The 12298-nt window shown below is 36.5% G+C and overlaps 1 long non-coding RNA gene across 2 annotated transcripts; it reads right to left on the bottom strand.

The window, feature by feature from the left end:
* Positions 1-1641: 1641 nt before the first annotated feature.
* On the bottom strand, positions 1642-12098 carry LOC116789006. Of its 2 annotated transcripts, none has more exons than XR_004357848.1 (4): positions 12054-12098; positions 11431-11483; positions 3633-3830; positions 1642-1873 (listed from the first exon to the last, which is right to left on the bottom strand). It is a non-coding gene; the product is annotated as an uncharacterized LOC116789006 (long non-coding RNA). The 2 variants fall into 2 exon arrangements; XR_004357847.1 differs by having other exon boundaries at positions 1642-2486.
* Between the last annotated feature and the right edge of the window lie 200 nt (positions 12099-12298).

Genomic DNA, 12298 nt, shown 5'->3' on the forward strand with positions numbered 1-12298 from the left:
CACCTGAAGAAAAGTACAGAGATCAGTGTTTACAGAGCCATAGTGCTGTCTACTCTCTTATATGGATCTGAATCATGGGTCATCTACCGCCACCCCTGCGACTCCTAGAACGCTTCCATCAACGGTGCCTCCATACAATTCTAAACATCCACTGGTCAGATGATGTGACTAATACGTCTGTTCTAGAACAGGTAGCAGTTATGAGTATTTGAGGCCATGTTGCTGAGAACACAGGTGCGTTGGGCAGGGCAGGTATCAAGGATGAAGGACCACCACCTCCCTAAGATCTTGCTCTATGGTGAACTTGCCACTGGCTGCGGCAAGAGAGGAGCCCCGAAGAAGAGATACAAGGACTCCCTGAAACAACATCTCAGCCTTGGCCATATTGATCATCATTATTGGTCTGTCCTCCAGTTGGAAGGCCTGGAGACACACTATCTCTAATGCTGCTGCTATTTGTGAGAACACAAGCAGGATCACTCTCAAGGAGAAAAGACAATGCAGAAAGAACCGTGTCTAGTCGATACCACCTAAGGACTCTTTCTTCTATGCCTTTTGCAACCGGACTTGTCTATCTGGCATTGGCCTTTTCAGCCACCAATGCGCTTGTAGCAAATGTGGGTAGAGTCGTTCCCAAATCTTCGTTCGTGAAGCCTAGCCATGATGATGATGACAGTTCTCAGTTATCTTTTACTTGGTAGTTTATACACTTGTTTATGAGCTGAAAACTTCTTTTGTTTTTTCCTGAAATGATTTCTTCTAAAAATTTAAATACTGCTGAAGTTATCAATAAACATAAACATTGTGCCCAATTATGTTCTGGGATAAATAAAGCTTGTGAATGGACAAAGAAGAGTAAAATTCTTTATATTTATGATTCATTTAAAAAGATATGTGACTGAAAACTAAATTAGAAAGGCATTCACTCACAATAATTGTGTTCGTTGGGTTTTTATAAACTAAGGTAACCAGCCTGACCAGACTTGTAGAATTAATTACCCTGGTGTAGCAGGAAGACCTGGGCCCAAAAGTGGACCTAATTTTCATATTGAGATAGACATTTTTTTCAAGGCAAAGCACTTTAAAATTAATTTTCCCCACTGTGTTGTTCTGTTTCTGCCTGTCTTTCTTACGCTACGATTATACTTGTTTATTTTCTTGAACCTGATTTGTTGTGTGGCTTTTAAATGGAATTCAGAAGTATCCTTTCTATTGATGGCACTGCTAGTGTGTTTTAAAGATGTTTAACAGTTTGCAGGAAACAGAATTGTGGAATGGTTAAGGTTGGAAGGGACCTCTGCAAGTCATCACAATATGGAAAAAGCAGTACAAGGGTACAGATTCTGAAGCTCAGTTTCATGTAACAGATGCAGAGATTTTGGCAGCAATGATGGCTTCAGTAGTTCCTTTTCCTTGCTGCTTGCTCTTGCTACTGGATTACAGTGAGCCGTCCCAGACAAAAATTCTACGTGGGGGCACTCTACAAAGAGAATCACAGATCTTAGATTAATTTCTGTCTTTCCTCTTGTGCTGGTTTTAAAGTAAACCGACGGACAAAATGCACCCAACTCAAGAGATTACAAGTCAGACTTACAATTTACTAAAAAAAAAAATTACAATAAATGCAATGATACAGGGAAAACTGGTTTTAACCCACAAAGACAGATGTATAACCCCACACCCTGGGACAAGAACACAGAGGTGTTCATCCACCCCTGTGCTGACCAACATGTGGTCCCCCTGGAGGCAAAGTAAAAGGAAATGGTCTGGATGATGACTGCAGTTCTGTTGAAGTGATGATCATGGTCTTGTCAAGAGCAACTGTTGCAGTCCTGTTGAAGTTCTGGTCATCCTCTGGATCTGACAAGTGGTACTAGAAATCCCAAAACCCCAAGATTATATGTGCTCAGGTTCAGCTGGGTATGTCCAGTACATCCCCCAGAGTTATTTAACTCTGTGAGCCATGGGATATTTTTGGAGTCCTTGATGGTCTAGGTTGTTGGAGCTGCCTATTATACCAGTCCAGTATGGCCCATTAGCAGAGATGACCCCTCAGGCTGGGTGTGAAGGTGCTAATTCCTCCCCAGAGGGGAGTTATCACAGCTGAGTCACTGGTGTGAAGACAAAGAAACACTCATCCCAGAGTTCTTTAACATCCACCTTGTAGCCTGAGGTGTCAGGTGTGCCCTGGGCAGCTACTGCAAATTATCCATTATTAACAGTACTTCAGAAATGACATGGAGAGTGTAGAATACAGTTTCGATTATACACACATAGTGATAAACCGGTCCCAGCCTCTACAATTAGGACACCTCCACATCTTTTTTTTTAGTACAATTTTTTCAACATGGATCAGTTATTTGATTTATTTCACAGTGTGAAAAAAAACAGTTTTTGGAGCAACTAAGCACAACTAATAAATAGGAATGAGCAGCTGTGGGTGGAAACAGTAGGAATTCCTTACATCTGTACTCCTGCTGAAGTTTCTGTATTCAAAAAACATAACCTTGAGGAAGCTTCCTAAAACTATAATATTTTAAACTATACATATGTTTGAATTTGCTTAAAAATACAGTACAAATTGTATATGTGTTCGTGCTCTTCTTACTTTATTAGTTTTACATACTAATATGATTTTGATGCATGTTTGATTATATCTTTGTAATAGATTGAAATGTGTTCATCTTATACACTATTCAGAGGAATAATTTAGGTAGGGCACATTGGAAATTTTGTTTTATCACACTTTTCTGCTTATTCCTTACATTGATTAGTGGTAGGCACTGCTGTGATATGCGTAGTGACAGCAGGTCTAAACTGCTGTAGTTTAATTGAACCGTGTTCTGATAGTCAGAGTTGCTTATGTGATCTTGCTCCTTGTACTTCTCCAGAGAGGGTGTGAAAATATCTTTGTAACTAAACAGTTTGTAATACTGTATTTATCTGTTGTTCATAAACATTTTAGGTTCCATCTTGGAATGTGCTACAGGCAGAAGGAAAAGTACTATAAAAAAATTAAACTAGATGAAGTTCAGAAAGAGCTACAAGAAGAACATCACTTGCAACAATCTTTGGCTCCTCAGGCCTCAAATGTCAAGTAATTTTTGAATCTTATTTAATTATTATGAGAAAATTACTGAAAATATATTAAGTTATTGGTGTATAGCGTGATAGCCGAGTTTGGAGAAGAAATAATGCCATTCCCCCAAATCTGGATCGGAACACTTACAATTCCAAATCTAAATTATCAGGTTTAGTTTGGTACCTCTAGCTTTAACTTTCTGTTTAAGTCCTTGAAATAGTTCTGGTATGGTTTTTAAAATACAAAGAGCCTATTCAGTCCTGTTATATGTAGATGAAACTTCACTTGGCTGCATCAGAAACTGAAGTTGCTTATGTGGGGTTGAATTTGTCTATACAATTCCAAGCATAATCTAATCAAAATAATTAAAAACAAACAATGGAAAATACCACAAATTTAATATAAGCAATGCCAGCTGTAAGTCATCATCTTTAAATAGAGAAGATGTATTAAAAATTCATTAACTTGAATTTGTATTACAGTCAGTGCTTGTCTGAATTTCAGGAGATTTTACATGTAGAGCTATAATTTAAGGACAACTGCTTATTACCTTGCTCTTGTCGTAGGTTGTATCTGTCATTCTGCAGTAGGAGTGCAGATTGCAAAAGTAGTACAGACCATGTCCTAACTTAACTGATCCTGTCCATCCCACGCCAAGTCAGGCTCTTCAGTTTTATGGTCTTCACTGCTAATAAGATCTTTACAGATAGCTTTGTTTAGATGTACTATAGGTTAGTTCTTCACTTCCCTATAAGAAAAGAGGAAAAGAAAAGAGAAGCTTTATTGATTAGATTTTGTTGTTCTTAGGGTTCTGAAAGGTCTATTGGATACAGAAGAGAGCCTTTTTATGGCAGGCCTTAAGTTTGTAAATGGATAATACTTTCAATTAAGTAGCTGAGAATAGTCATGGGAAAAGAATGCTTAAGTTTATGAAACAGTCAAATTGGCATTTAAGTGACCCTTTGCATGCCATTGCTTATCTGCATTGCTTAAAGATCATTTGGTTAGCAAGATTATATATTAAAACAAATAGTGTCAACAGACAATGAGTGTTTTACCCTCAATAAATACTTACTGTCAGATTATCAATGGTGCAGAAACTGCACAATTTTCTAAAAAACCTGTATTTAGTGCATTAAGTGAAGGTAATGTAGACCACACACATAGTATTGTTTTTTTATGTCCCCTTTTCAAAGAATGATAAATAGTCTATTTTAGGAGAGTGTGTGCCGTAAAAACATTCACCTTTACCTGCAGCATGCCCCAAATATTTCAGTGTACATTGATAAAGCATTCATTTAGTTCATTCAATGAAATGATAACTTCTACACAAGAGCAGTACTGGTAATGCAATTAAAATAACATTAGAATTGGTTTTATTTATTTAAAGTAAATGATAAAACTTAGAAAAAAAGTTCCTGGAAACTTTAAAATTGTTTTGCCACCCATCATTTATGGAAATCATTGTAAGTTCAAAGTTAAATTGTTTGTCATCTATTTTTGTTTTATTTTGGTTGTATGTTAATTGCATTGTAGAGAAAATGTATTACAGCATCCTAAACTTCTGTAAACATTTATGAAGATTATATACTTCCTATTGAGTTAAAAAAGCAGTGTGAAATATTTCTTTCTAATTTTAAATTAATATGATTTTCTTATTAAAGCACCGATCTCTGATTTCACAATCTGGAACAATTACTTGTTTCTATTCATGTTGTAAAACTATTCAGTTAGTTAAAAAAAAATACTTTGCGTCAAATGGGATTGCTGTAAGCATGCCTCAAATCCTAATCAATCTTATATATTGTGTGATTGAGCTGCTTTTCAAACTGGATATTTCATTCATATGTATAACTTTCACAATTTATTCATAACCTCAATCCTGTTCTCATTCAGGCAAAAAAGCCACTGATTTCAGTAGAGACTTTGGACTGTAAGATCTGTGAAACTGTCTCATTGAAGCATAAAGTAACTAGACTCTTTTCTATACATTAAAATTGTATGACTTGAAAAAATTATTTTGAGCAATTTTAACTAAAATAAAGAGATTTATTGACACTATTTTCTGTGAGGTTGTCACGTGCCTATAAGCCTCTGGACTCAAACTATATTAATATAGTGGAGATATTCTGATATATGCTTCAGATCATTTTTCGATTGTGAGTCAAAGTTCTATTACGCTGATTTTACAAGTGTGACTTTTACTTTTTTTCAGTCTTCTTTTTTTCCAAAAAATGTAAGCAAATATGAAATATTTTTGTAATGTGAACATGTATTGCGTGATAAATCAATCTTATGTTTTTCTTTACACAGTTTTGTAATTCTTGATGATTTCCCTTTTATAATATCTGTTTATAGCATAAGGTGTAGGTCTTTGACAAAAAGTCAAGTTGTTGAAAGTGTCATGTCTCAGAAGAACCTGGGACGAAATAGTTAAACCTGAAAACTGTTTAGTGTAATTTCAAAGTGGAATTTCTACCATTTTCATTTCATTCTCCTAAAAATATGAAGGTACTTATGAACTTTAATTAAAGTAACCTATATTTGCGGAGTCATTTCCAATTTTTGTTTTTTACGCCACAGACATTTTCCGTATACTGCCCTTCACATTGTAACTGTCTGCATGTTAGACATTTATTAACTTTGTAGAGTTCATACAGTAGCCAGGGACTGTGTTTAGAATTTGATCTGTGGCCTGTGGAAGTCAATAGACTTTCATCACCTTCAGTACAACTTAGATTGGAGAGTTAAATGGTAGAATTTTGTAGTTACTAACTTTTCAAAGATAGCCAAAGACCTCATGTTTCCTCTCAAATCAACAGCTGAATTGAAAAACTAGGAAGGTGTTCAAGTGACAGGACGTCATAAAACTAATTCAAAGTTTTAAGGGTGTTTACAGATACTCTCTGCTGAGAGAGAATTTGAATATGAGTATATGTGTAACATTTTTACACAACATTTATTCATATACCCAATTTAAGATGGAAACTCTGCATTGCTTGGTTTCAGTTTTCAGTGCAACAAAGGAAAGACCTACTTAAGTTGCAAGAGGAAAACTGTGACTCCTGCTTTTTTTTTTTTATTTTAAAGTTATTACCAACAAGTTGGCTTTACCTGTTTTTCTTTTCTAAACAATTTAGTAGAAATTACTAGCCACCTTGTGCCAAGTATTTATGTTTGCAGTTTACATACTATGGTCTGATGAATGTCATGATGCAGTATTTGATAAATTATGTATTTTGGAATCTAGAGAATAGATATGAAGATTCTTGATTTCTTTATTTTCATTTTTAGAGGCCTTTTATATTAGGTGCAGAGAGACATGGACCATAAGGAGGAAGAATCAATATACTAATTCGAAAGAACAAGCTGAAAGGAAAAGTTATGAACTTACTTATTTTCAGACTTACTATGATTTAATTCCTTTTGTAACGTACAGTATTACGTGTTGAGAAATAACTTTTACGATGTTTCAGGATTTTGTAATTTTAAAGAAGTGGAAAAGAAAAGATTTGAAAAAATTCTCTTGTTTGGTGGATGTATTTTAAAACAATTAGAACAAGGCTACTAAAAGACTTGTATCTTGCTTAGAATGTAAAAAGTATTGCATGTTTTTAAAAATAAATAGCATTTTGTAGACATATTTTAAGTTCCATGCCTCAATTTAGGTTATAAATATATTCTACTCACATGAGAAATCCCATTGAAATAACAAGAAATACTAAGCAAATACAGTAAGTTTTCCGTGGATGTAAAATTCTGCAATAGTAAAAGGTTTAAAGTACACACCCATCAGCCCTTTATCACAGAGTCTTACCTCAGTCTTGACTCTACAGGCACTTAGGAACAAGTGTAACTTTAAGCAATTGAGTGTAGTTCTGTTGAGCTGAACACATGCACAAAAGGAAACACATACATAACTGGGACCTAGAAAAACTTGTAGTCAAAAGTATTCATTGCATATGTAGTAGGTAGTTATGTGATAATTGCAGGATGCTTAATAAATGAGGAGCCGAAGAAGAAGAAAATGAATTATAGTTAATTTTTCTGAGGCTGACAGAGCAGGTAAGTAGAGATCTGTCAAAAAATTTGTTCTATAAGAAGTAGTAAGGATGTGTAAATTAATTGTGGAATAGGCGTACTCAGTTTTATCGTGTTGCTATATTACCAATTGTTACATTTGATTGTAGTGAATTCCCAAATATTTGGGGTTTTTAAATTTTTTATTTGTTTTGCAATAAATATTGTGGATATGAATTAATATGAAGCATATTATTTTTCACTACTTATTACTTTGCTTTTTTGTGTCTTTCTAGTTTCTATAAGGATACCAAAACATTCAAAATTGGAGCCTTAATACTCTCAAGTTATTTCTGATGGTTTTTCAGACTGGCAGTTTGCTACTTCTAGTTTCTGAGTATCACCAGCTCTAGAAATACCAAATTATTGCTTCTAAAGTCCATAGTGACTAAAGAATGGTAGAGTGGTAAATAAGGATAAGGCTTGGTCAGTTTTACAAGGCAATTTGTGTAGCTTGTTAACGTGGGTTCACTTGAAAAAAATGCATTTTAGTGCAGCCAAATGCAAGGTCATAAGGATAAGAATAGGGAATTAGGGTCATGCTTTGTAGAAGGGGAGATTGTATCCTGAAAAGCAGCAGTAACTCTGAAAGGAGCTTTACATTCTTGAAAGATAAGCAGCAGAAGATGTCTCTGTAATACTCTCTGAACTATAAATTAAACATATTTACCTTAAAATAAAGGAAGTGAGACATTAGCAATAATATAGAAAAGAAGTTTTGGGATTAGAAATATTATACAGAGCTATTCTGTTCCAGGTAAGTGCTCTAATAACTGAGATGGTCATGTCAGCACTTGTTGTCTTTCTTGTCTGCATGACTTTTGCATTCTTTTCTGCTCAGCAACACAACTTCCTGTACCCAGAATGCTCAAATAATCTAATGGTAAGTGAGGTTTGAATCCTCAGATAAGAAATGAATTCTCATTTCCTGGCTCTGTGCTTCAATAATGTATTAACAAAAAAAAGGTGGAAATGACATCTCTGCTTTTTACTCTTAAAAGAAAAAAAAAAGCACCTTGCCTCTCCTTGAAAGAATGGATGCATCCACCCTTAGAAGAGGGCTCCATGTTCTGGATTTGAAATGAAAATAAATATCTGCCTGCAGCCCCCGAAAAGTTCCAGAGAGGGTCAGCAGATTTCGTTGGCTAACTAGGTGATTATTCTTCCATATGAATATTTTTAGGAATGTTGTGCACTTAATTTACTAACAGAGTGTTTCAAATAAAGTTACAAGGGAGCAAGCAGAAGGGTCAATTCCTGTATGTGTTCTCTCTTTTTCTTGACTACCAGTTCTGTATTAAGACTTATCATTATGTAGGTTTTATGAAAGAGAGAGAGAGAGAGAGAGAGTGAGAGAGTTGGTCTGAATATGTTACCTGTATGCTACAGTTTCTGATGCAAGAGGATTTGCTAAATGAAAACGTAACATACCTAATAGTTGAGATTTCAGTCTAGACAAATTGAGACTAGCTGTAAGATTTCAATGTATAGCAATGAAAGTAGCAGATTCTGAAATTATCCATTATTTACTGCCTTCAAATCAAGACTAGATTTCTTTCTGAGGTGTTATCTGGGTTTCATGCAACCAGTCGTGAGCTTGGTGCAGGAACACTGATGAAATTTTATTGTCTGTATTATTTAGAAGGTCAGGCTAATAATGATGCTTCTCTCTGCTCTTAAAATACGAATCAATGAATTGCTTTATGAAAGTTTTTAGTAATTGAATTCTTTTGATGTAGTCAATCTTGTCCTAAGCATCAAGGATGACATTATTTCAGGGTACAGAATTAGGTCCTGATGTTTCCCCTTGGTTTTTGTGAGCTTCTGCTTTGGTCAGCAATTTGGGTAGCACATGAATATGATTCATGGTCTTTGTTGGAGTGTTTGCTTTTGATTCAGCAGCACTTCTGTCTGTTGAACAGATACATACAGAGAATATAAGGACTCAATGAGAATAAGGATACTAATCAGCATTTAAGCAGAGGTCTCAGCATACCAGAAACCCAGCCATTAACTATTTTGCAGGACATGGTGGGAGAGAATTTAAGGAAATTTTGAGACAATAAATCAATGGCTCTCAGGAGTGTGAGAGGCTGTGTAAGGGTGGCAAAAAGGTGTTCAGAAAGAAACCCCCCTGAACGTAGGAAGTCAGTGATTGAGTTAGAAGTCACAAAAGTAGAACTTATCATTTTACTGCTTTGGAGATGCCAAAAAAGGAAAGGCTGTGAAGGCTTTTAAAGCAGAGGAGCATCTTGTATTTGAATGAGCTTTTCTTTTTTTGTTACTTCAAAGGATAGAATAGTGTTCCAAGGAAGTAACTATGGTCTTTGCAGTAGCAGTTTGAATGACTGTGAACAGAACAAGATGATGCTTGTCTAGGTTAAGAAACTGATGGTGCAGCAAGCAAGATATGAAATTAGATATCAGACATTAGTTTTGTAGAGAAATTAGAAAAAGCATTTAATTTTAGAAGGTTATGAATATCCACTGTGTTCTGAGTCTGTGCTAGCCATAGTGAATGAAGAAAGAAGGTAGTGGAGAGGTCATGAAGGTTGAAAAGGCCAAGGCTCATTAGAACCTTACCTTTCAGCCTTCCTGAGCTAGAACTGGCAGCTTGACATCCCTAAGAGAAAGATCATCTGATATTTCTGTTGGTGCAGAACAGAGTGGTGAATCACCCTCCTATTCATTACCATGGAGAAGGAACCTGTATGTGTCTTTGACTATAAAGCTACTAGACATTGGGTAGAGGAAAATGAGAAGAGAGTAAAGGACAGAACCCCTTGAAATACCCGGGAACTTGAAAGAGTTACTTGGGAGTGAATCTAGAGGAGCTGAATTGCAGAAGCTAGGGGAGGACAGGATTTGAAGCTGAGAATCTGATTTTCAAGAAGTAGCCAACAGGTTCAGGAAATTGAGGGTGCTTGAACTTTATGAATGATTAGAAATTTTTGGGAGGAAAGTTTTAGATTTAGAGCTACATTCCCCAGACAGGAAGAGAATTAAAGTTTCAAAAGAAGCCTGTACTAAAATTCTTTGCTGAATTCATTTAATCACCGAAATCAGGAGAACTAAATTCTTTGGAGGACTGCCATCTAGTGGCACCATCTACAATCACCTGGTTCTCATTTTTAAAACTGGTTGCCTTGTGTGAGCCTTGAAGGTCGAAGGTATCGTTTACCTGACACTAATTTAGGTCCATTTAAGTTGTTCACCTTTCATAACTGACCAATTCCCTTCATTTAGCTAATTTCACAAATGCAAATTTTCTGTCTGGGGGTATGCATGGTTTCTGTGTAGTGGATAGTGAAATTGAAATTACTTTAACCATTTAAATAGTGATAGATTTTTTTTTCTCTAATTCTGAGTTCTTCTGTGAAAGAATCTTGTTTGACTATAGCGAAGTCCAAAGACGCCTGCAGTGGTAGGATTTTGTGGTAAATCAGATCAAGAAAGCAATAATTTTCTTGCTTTAAAGTCTTGCCTTCACTATGAAAAATATCCACAGGCTTAAAAATATATATAACTTTTCATTCACATCTGCAAAAAAAATGTCTTGCAGAGCAGGATGCATCATTTTATCAAGATGTAAACTTCCCAAGGTCAGGTACAACTCTCTCCTGAGATTGCCCGTATGAAATTTATTTAGTCAGATACCAAAGGTGCCTTGTTCTGCACTCCTGTTTAATCCTGGCATGCTCTGCAAGCATCAATCTGAGGGTTAAAAAAGCTTTTTTTTTTAGCCATGAAAACAAGTATTAAGCTGAACATATTTTTATGAAGGTTATATGTGGATTGTCAAACCCGTTCCTCACAGATATCCTGCAAAAATTTTAATGAGATTTGTAGCTTCATGTTATGTTTGTTAAGGTTCCTTCATACAGGAATGCCTGTATCTACCCAAGACATTCTGATTTTGCACTTTTTTACCAGCAGATGGAAACAATATTATTAGATCAGTATTATTATTACTTGGAGCTTTACTCCATGTTGCTTCCCTCTTCCAGAAATGAAAAGTCTGGTGTTTTGCATTAACTCACAGCTGATTATTTAATATAAACTCATTGAATTGAAAATGATTTGTAACAGAAGTGCCCTAGAGAGGGACAGCTCTTTTTACATTGTTGCCTTAAAACACTTTTAACCACCAAATGATAAGAAATATTTTGATTGTTTTATACCTTTTTGCATGTTGTATAGCTTCATTTGACATTCCTTTTATGCAGACACCCACCTTGAAGAGTCAGAACCACCTATGGTGGACTTACCCTGGCTGGACTCCTGGTGCCCATCAAAGCTGTTTCATCAGTCCCCTCCTCAGCTGGTCGGGGGAGAGAAAATATAGTGAAAGGCTCATGGATTGAGATAAAAACAGGGAGAGATCACTCACCAATTATCATCACAAGCAAAACAGACTTGACCTGGAAGAAAAAAAATTACATTATGACCAATCAAATCAGAGTAGGAAAACAAGAAATAAAATCAAATCTTAAAAACACTTTCCCCCCACCCCTCTCTCCTTCTGAAGGTTTTACTCCAGAATTCGCTACCTCTTCCACTCCAGTGGCACAAGGGAACATGGGATTGAGTTCATTACATGTGTTACCTCTGCTACTCTTTCCTCCTCGGTGAGAAGATCCTCACACTTTTCCCTGGCTCCAGTGTGGGGTCCCTCCCACAGGAAATAATCCTCCATGAACTTCTCCAAAGGGAGTCCACCCCACAGGCTACAATTCTGCATGTACTGCTCCAGTGTGGGTCCCCTATGGATCGCAAGTTCTGCCAGCAAACCTGCTCCAGTTTGGACCCCCTCTGCAGGTCTACAGGTCTTGCTGAAAACCTAGTACAGCATAAGCTTCCCACAGGGTCACAGCCTCCTTGGGGCACCCACCTGCTCTGGTGTGGGGCTCCTCCACAGGCTGCAGGTGGGTCACTGCTCCTCTGTGGACCTCCATGGGCTGCAGGGGAATCTCAGCTCTGTCACCTGGAGCACTTCTTCCCCCTTCTTCTTCTTCACTGAACTCAGTGTCTGCAGTTTCTGCAGCTGTTTCTGTCACATATTTCTTTGCTGTCTTCAGTTGCTCCTGCTCAGCTTTTTTCCCCCCTTCTGAAACATATTATCCCAGAGGTGCTCAC

This window comes from Chiroxiphia lanceolata, chromosome 6, assembly GCF_009829145.1.
Source record: "Chiroxiphia lanceolata isolate bChiLan1 chromosome 6, bChiLan1.pri, whole genome shotgun sequence".
Lineage (NCBI taxonomy): Eukaryota > Metazoa > Chordata > Aves > Passeriformes > Pipridae > Chiroxiphia > Chiroxiphia lanceolata.